Raw genomic sequence first — 12,613 nt, 5'->3', positions numbered from 1 at the left:
CACACAAATTGAAGATGCACTGAAAATGACAAATAGCAGGGAAATCACGGTAGTTATGGGCGATTTTAATGCAAAAGTCGGCAAGGGAAGTGCTGGAACAATAAAGGGAGATCAAGGACTAGGGGAACGTAACGATAGAGGTGATCGTCTAATACAATTCTGCCAAGAACAAAATCTAATCATCACAAACACGTTCTTTAAATTACCTTTGATATGGTTATATACATGGCGCTCACCAGCAGATAAACCGGAAAAAGTGGTTAGAAAAAAAATCGATTATATACTGATTATAGAGAGATATCGTAACACCATCAAATCCGTTAAAACATATCCAGGAGCAGATGTCACATCAGACCATAACCCACTAATCGCTAATGTCACGCTTAAGCTTAAACGTATTAGAAAACCCCAAAGAACTCCAAATATAAATGTTAGAAAACTGAAAGAAATTAATATAAAAAACAAACTTCAACAGAAAATATACGAAAATTTTGATAAATTAGATACTAACACCTACGAGATAAACCATCAATGGGAAACACTAAAAAACTGCCTACTTGTTCCATGCCAAGAGATATTAAAAGAGATAAGAGAAAAGAGAAAAGAAAGAGAGACAACTGGATGGCCGACGAGATACTCGGTATGATGGACCAACGAAGACAAGCCAAGAACAAAGACAATCACAATTACAAAACAATTAACAATGAAATCAGAAAAAAGATAAGAGAGACAAAACAAACTTACTATGAGAAAAAATGTAAAGAGATAGAAGATCTTCAGAACAAATACGATCTATTCAACCTGCATAAAAAGGTTGAAGAAATGGCAGGGCTGCAAAAAAGAAACCAAAACAAAACTCTTTTAGACAAAAATGGAAACACTATTATAACGACTGAAGAAAAGCTAAAACGATGGAAAGAATATATGGAAGAACTTTTCGACGACGAAAGAGGAAACCTACAAGACATATCTTTCGAAAACAGAGAAACAAGTGTAGAAATTACAAAGGAAGAAATATTCTATGCACTAAAATACACCAGTAACGGAAAAAGCCCGGGGCCAGATCAACTGTCTATTGATATCCTTAAAATAAGAGGAAATGAGTACATATATGTCATCTTAAAGCTCTTTAATCAAATTGATCTGTCGGGTGACATACCCAATGAATGGTTGACCTCAACATTTATTTGCCTCCCAAAAAAGAAAAATGCTAGAGAATGCACCGACCACCGCACCATAAGCCTGATATCTCACCCACTTAAAATATTTTTAAAGATCATTCATAAGCGCATTTACCAAACACTTGATATGGATATTGAAGAAACCCAATTTGGATTCCGTAGAGTAGAGGCGTAGGTATCCGTGAAGCTCTCTTTGCATTCAACGTACTAATCCAGAGATGCTTGGACGTGGACCAGGATATGTACGTCTGTTTCATAGATTACAACCGGGCTTTTGATAAAGTTTGCCACAAACAGCTAATGGACGTCCTCAAAGCAAAACAATTACAATACAATGACCTTCGAATTATAACAAATCTTTATTATAAACAGCAGGCACACATACGGATTAACGAACACACAGAAGAGTTAGAAATTAAAAGAGGAGTGCGACAGGGGTGTGTATTATCACCACTACTATTCAATGCATACTCTGAAGAAATTATGAAAAGAGCTCTTGAGGGAGAAACAGCAGGAATAAAGGAAAATAGAACGTCAATTAACAACAATAGATATGCGGACGATACTACCATAATAGCAGACAACCTTAAAGACCTCCAAAAGCTAATGAACAAAATAGTTGATTATGGAGAAATATATGGATTATCAATAAACATCAAGGAAACTAAATTTATAAGGATATCAAAAACCCAAAATAATGATGAAAGCCTGACAAAGGTAAAAATTTAGAACAAGTAGAAATCTACAACTATCTTGGCACAATAATTAATCACACAGACGATTATTCCAAATAAATCAAAGTTCGAATAGAGAAAGCAAGAACAAACTTCAATAAAATGAGAAAGGTACTTTGTGCAAGAGAACTGAAATTAGACTTGAGAGTTAGGCTGGCAAGGTGCTATATTTTCTCGACTCTGCTTTACGGGATAGAAGCATGGACACTTAACGCATCGACTACTAAAAAGTTGGAAGCATTTGAACTGTGGGTGTATAGAAGAATCCTGAAGATATCATGGACCGAGCAAATAACAAACAACGAAGTCATGAGAAGAGTCAACAAAAGACTGGAAATATTGGAAACCATCAAAACACGAAAGCTGCAGTACCTGAGGCATGTTATGCGTAATGAAAGATACAACATACTTCAGTTGATTATACAGGGGAAAATCCAGGGCAAGAGAAGTGTAGGAAGGAGACGAATCTCGTGGTTGCGTAACTTGAGGGAATGGTACGGATGCACATCAACCGAACTATTCAGAGCAGCAGCATCTAAGATCAGAATATCCATAATGATTGCCAACCCCGTCGCGGAGATGGCACGTGAAGAAGAAGACACAAAATCAAGGATTTACACACTACAATAGTACTTACTGCGTTTCTTTAGGTTCTTAACCAGTCCTATTTGTAAATATGGTGGAAAAGATACTATGAGCATTGATTACAATCACGGTTACCCAGCACATTACCATTTTGTAAAAATTAAACATCCTACAAGCAATATATTCCAATTATAAAAACCAAAACAAACACCACGTGTGAATTTTTGTTTTGTTTGGCAATTATTCCAGAGTAGTCAACATTGATTTGACGTCACGACTATCACGGTCCATTCTTCCAGTGAAAACGTTACATTTATCCTTGTACAAAACAAAGATATAATGGTAGAGGACCCAAGCGGAGATTTTTGCAGTTACTCGAGCGCGTCAGAATTTCATGGGGAGAAACCTGGTACCCTGCAGATGTACCTCTATCATATATTGACTCTTAACACAGGGGAGTTCGTTAAGGGGGGCTCGAAAAAAATATATCCTTAAAAATACTCGAAATTGTCAGATTAAAATAGGGTAAGTTAAGTGCATGCAAAAGAGTGTGTATTTAAAAAATCTAACGATTTGAGCGGGGCGTAAGGAAATAGGCTAGTCAAAAATTTCACAAAAAAAGCGAATATTTCGCGAAATGAACGTCAGATCGAAAAACTAAAAACTATATTTTCAATATTTTTCAAAAATTTATCGAATGATACCAAGCATGACCCCACGGACAGGGGTGGGGTGTAAATTTAAAATTTTAAATACAAATCCCGCGATATTTCGCAAAATAAACATCAGATCGAAAAACTGTTGAATACACTTAATCAATATTTTTAAAAAATCTATCGAATGGTACCAAACACTACCCCCCACGGAGGTGGGGTGGGGGGTTACTTTAAAATTTTAAATAGGAGCCCCGATTTTTTATTGTAGATTTGGATTATTTACGTAAAAATAAGCAACTTTTATTCGAAACATTTTTTCGAATTATGGATATATGGCTCTATAATCGGAAAAAACCATTGTTGAAAATGGAAAATCAAATTTAAAAAATGGAAAGTCCCCACTATACTGGAAAATTTTACTTAACTTTTTTTGGTGTTAGGACCAAATAATCACAACCCAATAGGTCCCCACAGCGCTCGAGTGACTGCACATTTAGCATACTTTGCTCCCCTACCATAAAGAAACGTACCTAAAATGATCTAAGGCACATTAAGAACTAACAGAATAATATTTATGTTTGCCTCCCAGTCACCACATTGATTCAATTTTGACAGCATGTTGGAATGCCCTATTTAAATTACGCTTATTTTGACGTTTCTATTTCCTCTTAAAACATTTTTCGAACATATTTATTTTAGAGTGGAAATCAAAACGTCAAAATAAACTTAGTTTAAACTGGAGTTGGTTAATTACCAACAGAAATAACTAATATTAATTTCCCGGTATTCAATTTCATTTGTTCTCAATATCGACATTAAATCAATATTTATTGTTAACTTTTCAACGTTTTGCGGTTATTCCAACTAACAAAGTTTAGTATAAATACTTGCCAAAGTTGTTTCGGTTTACAAACAAGTAAAAACCCTTCTAAATGTTTACCAATTAACTTGGATTTCGGAATGCCCCAGAAAGCAGGAAGCGACATCGACAAAGATATTATCGTCGCCAAAACTCTTATAAACTTTTTCCTTGCTATCTCGAAGTACATCAGAAGTATGTCCTGGTGTTTCAAGCACTGCTCGAATAAAAAACCGCTGAAACGCGGTGTGGAAAATATGTCGTATCTCTCGAATTAATCGGCAGTCTATCTCTGATAAAATGTGAAGAAAAGCAATTTGGGGCCATTCGTTTTTGAATTAATGTATATAGACCAACGATGCTCGGTTAAATAGAGACCGAGCATCAGATTAATGGAAGTGATTTGAAAAAAGCATAAGCGGTTTTTTGTGTGTGGGCAGAAAAACAAAAAACTGATAATATTTATAAAATATATACGGTATGAGATAAACCTATGGAATAAATTTTGATGGGTAGCTCATTCAATTGTGACGGGTAGCTCTTTTTTGAAAAAAAGGAAGAATGGACTAACTATGTATATAAAAGAGCTCTTCCTGGATACGAGGCCACCACTTAACACCACAAAGTATATGAATACTGGTCCTAGTATTTTAAAAGCGGAAGTAGAGATAGCCATCAAACAGAGCAAAAATGGGAAATCTCCAGGTCCTGACCAAATACCATCAGACTGGCTCAAACTTCTGGATGACGACAATGTCTCACAACTAACAAACAGTTACAACTATATATACGAGACTGGAATGATGCCACAGATATGGTTAGAGTCTACATTTATTCCACTCCCAAAAAAACCTAATACATCATCATGTAAAGACTTTAGACTAATTAGTCTCATGAGCCACTCGCTCAAGCTACTTCTTAAGATAATTCTTAATAGAATCAAGCAGAAATGTGAAGAGACAATGGAAAACAAACAATTCGGTTTCAGAAAAGGATTGGGAACAAGGGAATCTTTGTTCTCAATGTTAACATTACTTCAACGATCATGGAAAGTACATAAACCAATTTACGTCTGCTTTATCGATTTTGAGAAGGAGTTTGATAGAGTTCAACATGATAGGTTGTTTGAATATCTAGAAATGATTGGAATAGATGATAAAGATCTGAGAGTTTTACAACATCTATATTGGAATCAAGAAGCTTCTATTCTGGTAGACGGCAAAGAAACAGACAAAATTTGCATTCAAAGAGGTGTCAGACAGGGTTGTGTGTTATCCTCAACTTTGTTTAACGTATACTCAAAAATAATTTTTAATGGAGCCTTGGAAGGACAATGTGGAGTTAGAATCGGGGGAGAAACTATTAACAACATCAGATATGCAGACGACACCGCGATTATGGCTGAAAATATCGAAGATCATCAATTCCTTATAGATCGGGTCACTAGAGAATGCTCCAATAACGGACTTAACATAAATGCAACAAAGACAACGTTACTTGTGGTTAGTAAACAAGACGTCGGCCCTATGCAATTAATTGTCAGTGATGAATCAATAACAAAAGTTAACCATTTTAAATACCTAGGATGTTGGATAAACGAGACACTAAATCCGGATGAAAAGATTAAAACTCATATAGAAATTGCCAGAGGAGCATTTATGAAACTTAGATCTATTCTGAGCAACTCTCAGCTGAACTTACAACTAAGAATCAAGTTCCTAAAATGTTATGTGTATCCTGTATTACAATATGGATGTGAAACCTGGATCATGAAGGTTAACATGATGAACAAATTAGAAGCCTTTGAGATGTGGTCGTATCGTAGAATGCTCAGAATATCTTGGGTTCAACGCATTTCAAACAGATAAGTCTTAAACAGAGTAGGTCAAGGCGAAGGTGACCTAAGGAAGATGATAAAAAAGAGAAAACTTGAATATCTTAGGCATACAATGAGAGGTAGCAGATACAGGATGCTGCAGTTAATAATCAATGGAAAGATTGACGGAAAAAGAGGAATTGGCCAAAAGAAAAATTCGTGGCTCCGAAACCTTCGTCAATGGACTGGCTTATCAGCAGATCAATTGTTACATGCCGCACAAGATCGAGAAAGATATCGGCAAATTGTTATGGAAGCTACCCACGCCTAAAAATTTGGCACGGTACTTAAAGAAGAAGAAGCTCTTTCAAGACGACAAACTCAGTAAAACGCAGGTTAAACACAAAATAAATATATTTAAGATAATTATGTACAGATCAAAATAAAAATAAAATATAATTCTGTATATTGGCCCGTTGAAGGGAAGTCCCCCTGGATAGATGCCTGCAAAAGAAAAACAAAATTAATAAAAAATCGAAATATCCTTACACCTCACTCCAGTGTAAGATACAAAAGAGTCACGCGATCAAAATATTAATAATTTATCTGTACCTCGTTCACTTCACGGCTACCGTTTAATTATGAGCCTGCGAATCACGTCAGTTCGGTGCGCCTCGCTGCTCAAGCCGGCCTGCTTCAGTTTGCGAATCACCTCATTACGGTGCATTTCGCTACTCAGGTCGACCTGCCTCGCTCACTTCTCTCGGTTGTTGTTTAAGCCCAGAGCTGTCGCTTCAAGACTGAAGAATGTCCGTTCGGGGGCCTCCTTAAGCATCTCTCTGTCTGGTCTGTTTTGGAGAAGTGGAAATGAGTGGGGTATCGTGCTGCGCGGCTGGTGGAACTCCCACGGTTCTAGCTGTCAGTGCGTTCTCTCAGCGTATCATTACAAAATTAAGCTGCTCGTCAAAATTTAGGAACATAGAAAATTATGCCCATTTTCATAGTTGATTTTTTCGTGAACAGATTAACAAATTTCGCTATTTTTTTATTATTTTAGATTTTTCTTTATTATTTATACAGTTGTGAAAAGGTACACCTTTTTTGTACTTATAACGGGTGTAAGAAAAGAAATGTTTTTTCTTATGTCTACTTTGTGATACTCTGTAGGGAGTATGAGGTACAAATATTAGCATACATCTGAGTCGTATTGTAGTCTTATGTTTTGTACACATTTTGTTTTCTGAGTATCCCTGTTATCTTTAGAAACAAAGAAAATATACGGTGTTATAGTTTGATGTGTTTTAACCGAAACAAAAATTTGAGACACCTTGTTGGGAGGAAAAGACACGAACGCGGGTATATATTAAGGTTATGTTGTATTCTCATATTTTTTGAATATTCAATTTTTTTAATTTTTTTGATATGTTTAATTACAAAGAAACTAGACGGTTTTATTCCTACATAAAGTGGGAAAGTAAAAAAGGGTTTAAAGAAAAATTGTGTGTAATGAACGTTTCGCTATTTGAAGAACCTCCACATAAATATACACCAAATCCGTACTTATCTCACGGAAATTCCACCCAAAACATCGCAGAGCCTCCATTAAACAATCTCGTATCTCTTATATTGCGCTGTGCTTACCGCTTACCTGGTCGATAAATAACTCTTATAGGTGTCGATAAGAATTGTTTACTTTATTTGCCTTTCTGTTTTTAAAATTTTGTTAATAACTGTTAATTTTTATTGTTAATTTTGGTTTTTTCAGTTGAAACACATGAATGTTTTAACTGAAACTAATGTAGAGGAAGATTTATTACTCAATGCTCGATATCTGCCTTTTATTTCCGTAAATTACAGGTTAAAGAGTAAAACCAACCACCTTTTTTTTGATATCAGGGATATTCAAAATACAAAATGTTGACAAAACATAACACTACAATACGATTTCGATCTATATTTGTACCTCGTACACCCTAGAGGGTGTCACAGACTTATAAGAAAAACATTTCTGTTCTTCCACCCGGTATAAGTACAAATAGAAATTTGATTAAACCTTTGCACAACTGTGTAAATACTAAAAAACAATCTAAAATAATAAAAAAGAACTTAGCGGAATCCATTTCAGGAAAAAATCAACTGTGAAGGTGAGCATAATTTTCTACTTATTTCCGTAACTTTTGACGAGCAGTTTGTTTCAGAACAGAAGACTTTAAAACAATCTAAAAACACGTCACATCTAATTTTTAAATGGCTATTAATTATTGTTATATTATATACATATTATATATGGATAAATATATCGTATATAACAGTGTTCAAGAAGTAATTAGTTTCTTTACCTGAGCGCTTTCGACGAAATTGTAATTATCCGAGTTAATGCTATAATAAAAAAAAATAAATCCTGTGAGAAAAAGAAGTACAAAAATTTTTTTTACTAACGTCAATTAGAAAAACGTACCACTATAATAGAACCACTTTCGACAAAATTGTCATCTGTTTCAAATACGTTTTTCAAATAATTTGAGACATATGCGTGAGCATCTTGATAAGATTAGTCCGCATTACAATATACAGAGAGGGGCTAAATTATGGAATAAATTCATTTTCTCTAAAATAAACAACTTTGGAGAAAAATTCTTGAAGAGGTCGATTTTTATTTTGAAATTACAATGTTTGGCATATATTTCATATCAGTAAGTTCATCCATTTGAGCGTGATGACGTAATCGATAATTTTTTTAAATAGGAATGGGGGTCGTGTGGTAGCTCATTTGAAAGGGTGTTCAATTCTCTATTCAGTTATATAAACATTAATATCATTATTTATACAGAGTGGCCAAAAAAGTACTTTTTGAATTGAATTAATTGACACAAAAAGAAGAATGTACGCAATTTATTTAACTCAAAATACACTCTATTGCTATCAGAAAATAGACAAAATGTTTATTTGGCAAATAAACATTGCTCTTCGCTTAAACTAAATGTTCAATTTTCCAAGAGGTAGGTGGTAGGGATGGTGGTTTTTTACAAAACACCGGTTTTCGCTTATACCGGTTTTTTTACTTACGATTTAACCTGACAGTTATAACCGGTCGAATAAACCGGTTATTCCAAAAACCGGAGTTCGGTTTTTTAATCAATAGTTAATACCCATTAGGTTACAATATTACATTTACATTGCATTTTACATAGTTTGCGATACTCCATTCGAATCGGTATCAATATTATCGATATCGATACTATTGAAAAAATATGTCGATACCAAGATAACCGATAATCGATATATAAACAGTTCAGGATGACCTGTAGTAGATCTGAATTAATTTGTCACAATGTGTCCGAAATATTGTAGATTTCGAGATTTGATGGTGGTCTCTCTTATTCTTTATTATTTTAAGGACCTTCTCATTTACGACTCGTTAGTCCGCAAGATCTTACGTATTTTCCGATATAGCAACATCTCAAATGCTACCGATGTTCTGAATATATCTTTGTTCAAAATTCACGATTAAATACGTTAAAAAACGACAGAAAAGACGTAGTACCGTCGCATTCTTAATTTTATACCAAGGGCGAGGTTGTGGCTCTTAAAGGAAGCCCTCATCCGGTTGAAGGTGGATCTAGCTTTTCCGATAAGCTCTCTTTATATTGAGATATCCTGGCTGTCGGTCCATTTTTCATTCGTTATGGTGCCGAGGTAGTTGTAGATACTGGGGTTTTTTTGACATAGATTTGAACTTCTCTTATCTCATTCTTGCTAATTATTATGAGATTTGTGTTCTATATTTACAGTAATCCACAATAATTATGGCAAACTTATAAAAAGACAGTCGATCTATTGTACTAAAATCCGTGTTTATCGTCCAGCTAAACATATGTTTGAGGAATAATATGAAATATATTATGTACTAGCTATCTAGCTCTCTCTCTTCAATCCTGACCCCCCGGAGGGAGTGTAGTGGTCGACGTGATGTCGTGTATTGTCCGTCTCCAAAGATCTCTGTCTCTTAGTTCAGAGAAATAAGGAAAAAAAATAGCCGGTTAGTGACACAACCCCCTCCAGGCTGAAACCAAATTTTTTGAGTAATATGGACATCTATTATAATAACGTATATATTTCCTGCAGCCGATTTTGATGATATATATAGTTATAAACAAATGAAGATCAAAAAACGGTAAATTTTCGTTTTTTCGTCTATTACTAACAAAATAGGCATTTTAAACAAATTTGAGAGTAAGAAACTCATAAATAGTATAAAAAACTTCAATATGGCGTTTGCTTAATATGTCTATCCTTATTGGCTGCTTAGAAAATTGCAAAATAAATCATATATTTTGAGTTTTTATAAATATTTATAACTTATTTAAAAATTAACTTAGAACCTTCTTATTACACGGAATGCTGAGACTTATGGTGCTTAATTCATACCCTAAATTTCGAAGAAATTGGTCAAATAGTTTAAAAGTTATTTAATTTGTTTATCCCAAATTTATTTTTTTTGCAACACTGTAAGTCAAAAAATGATGAAGCTACAGTAATACTTTGGATAGTTTATGGAAGAAGGAAATTTACAGTATTAATTTAATTAAAAAAAATTACAAAAAATAATTATAAATATTGCAAAATTATTTTGCAAAAACATGTGAATTAAATAAATGGGGGGGCTAACTTTGTCCCTAATTGTCCTAGGACAGTTGTTTTTCTTTCTAAATGTGTATAAAAATTCAGTCTTTCTAAATATGAAAAAATAATTTTTCTACAGGTAATGGTTAAAAAGTTATTCTAATTGTTTATAAGTAAGCAAAAAATCGACACGTTTTTTCAAAATAATTTTACACTGTTTAAAATTATTTTTTGTCATTTATTTTTAATAATGGTAATAGTATAAAAGTTCTTCTTTCATAAACTGTCCGAAGTATGATTGTAGCCTCATAATTTTCTGACTTGTAGTGTTGCAAAAAAAATGAATTTGGGATAAACAAATTAAATAACTTTTAAACTATTTGACCAATTGCTTTGAAATTTAAAATATAATTTAAGTACAAGAAGTATCAGCATTCCGTGTAATAAGAAGGTTCTAAGTTAATTTTTACATAAGTTATGAATATTTTTATAAACTCAAAATTTATGATTTATTTTGCAATTTTCTAAGCAACCAATAAGGATGGACATATTCAGCGAACGCCATATTGAAGTTTTTTATAGGATTTATGAGTTTCTTACACTCAAATTTGTTTGAAGTGTTTAACTTTTTGGCAATAGACGAAAAAAGCGAAAATTTAGCGTTTTTTGATCTTCATTTGTTTATAACTATGTATATCATCAAAATTGGCTGCAGGAAACATATAACATACTACTCAAAAAATTTGGTTTCGGCCTGAAGGGGGATGTGTCACGAGAAAAATCTTATTTCCCTGGACTATCTGGTCATTTCTTTTAATTCGTGCATACGTCTTTTACATATTTCTGTAATCTGATCGATCCATCTTGTTCGGGATCTTCCTCGTGATCTTCGACCTTCCACCTTTCCTTGTATAATGAGTCTTTCCATGTTTTCTGTGTTGGCTCTTATAACATGTCCAAAGTATTTTAATTGTTGGAGATGGACTTTACTGGAGGGCCGTTGGCTAACTTTTAGCTCTCTTAAAATCGAATTATTTGTTCTATGGTCGGTCCAAGGAATTCGTAGCATTCGTCTCTAACAGAACATTTCAGTGGCGTCTATCTTTCTTCTTTCCGAATTTCTCAGGGTCCAAGATTCACATCCGTAAGTCAGTATTGGGAATATTAAGCAGTTGGTCAACCTCATCTTTAACGCTCTTGAAGTTTGACAGTCCTTCCATATTGTGGTCATTTTTGCTGTGGCGACTTTTGCTAGATAACATCTACGTTTTATTTCCTCCTGTAGTGACCCTGTGTTTGTGATTAATGATCCCAGATATAAGTATGAGTTCACAACCTCAAACCGATCAATTGTGGTTATATGTGGATGATTGTTATGTAGTCTATCCACTATCATGATCTTTGTCTTTGATATGTTTAATTACAGACCAAATATTTGACTTTCGTTTTCAACCAGTCGTATAAGATCAATCAGCTCTGCTTGACTGTTTGCAAGATCTAGCTAACAGATGCTTTTATATTAGCTTATAGACGTTTAACCCCATAATAGACACCATGAAATATAAAAAAACTTCCCCAATTTTTATTTAAATTCATTGTTTTTTTCAGAACTAACTTATCCGGTTTTTCACCGGTTATTGATTGCCAAATCATACAAAAATACAAAGATTGCTCTCTGGGCAGGTCACCTTATAAGATTGGATAACGACATAGTATCTAGTAGAACGCTTACCGGAACTAAGGTGGGACGTCGGCCAGTTGGAAGACCAAGAAAGAGGTGGATAGACGAAGTTAGAACCAATTCTAAAGAGATATTGAGAGTGGACAACTGCAGGAGATTAACCAGAGACAGAGATACTTGGAGGCGCATGCCGGAGGAGGTAAGGGCCCAACTTAGCTGTAGCGCCATAAGAGAGAGAGAGAGAGAGAGAGAGAGAGAGAGAGAGAGAGAGAGAGAGAGAGAGAGAGAGAGAGAGAGAGAGAGAGAGAGAGAGAGAGAGAGAGAGAGAGAAAGAAGAGAGAGAAAGAGAGAGAGAGAAAGAAAGAGAGAGACAGAAGAGAGAGAGAGAGAGAGAGATAGAGAGAGAGAGAGAGTGAGAGAAGGCCTAGTTAGAATTAGAAAAAAGTTTTTTATTCTTCACAGCATTTATCCCAGATTT

Source organism: Diabrotica virgifera, chromosome 4 (genome assembly GCF_917563875.1).
Source record: "Diabrotica virgifera virgifera chromosome 4, PGI_DIABVI_V3a".
NCBI classification, from domain to species: Eukaryota; Metazoa; Arthropoda; class Insecta; order Coleoptera; family Chrysomelidae; genus Diabrotica; species Diabrotica virgifera.
The sequence above is the reverse complement of the archived record's forward strand: the minus strand, read 5'-3'. Positions refer to the sequence as shown.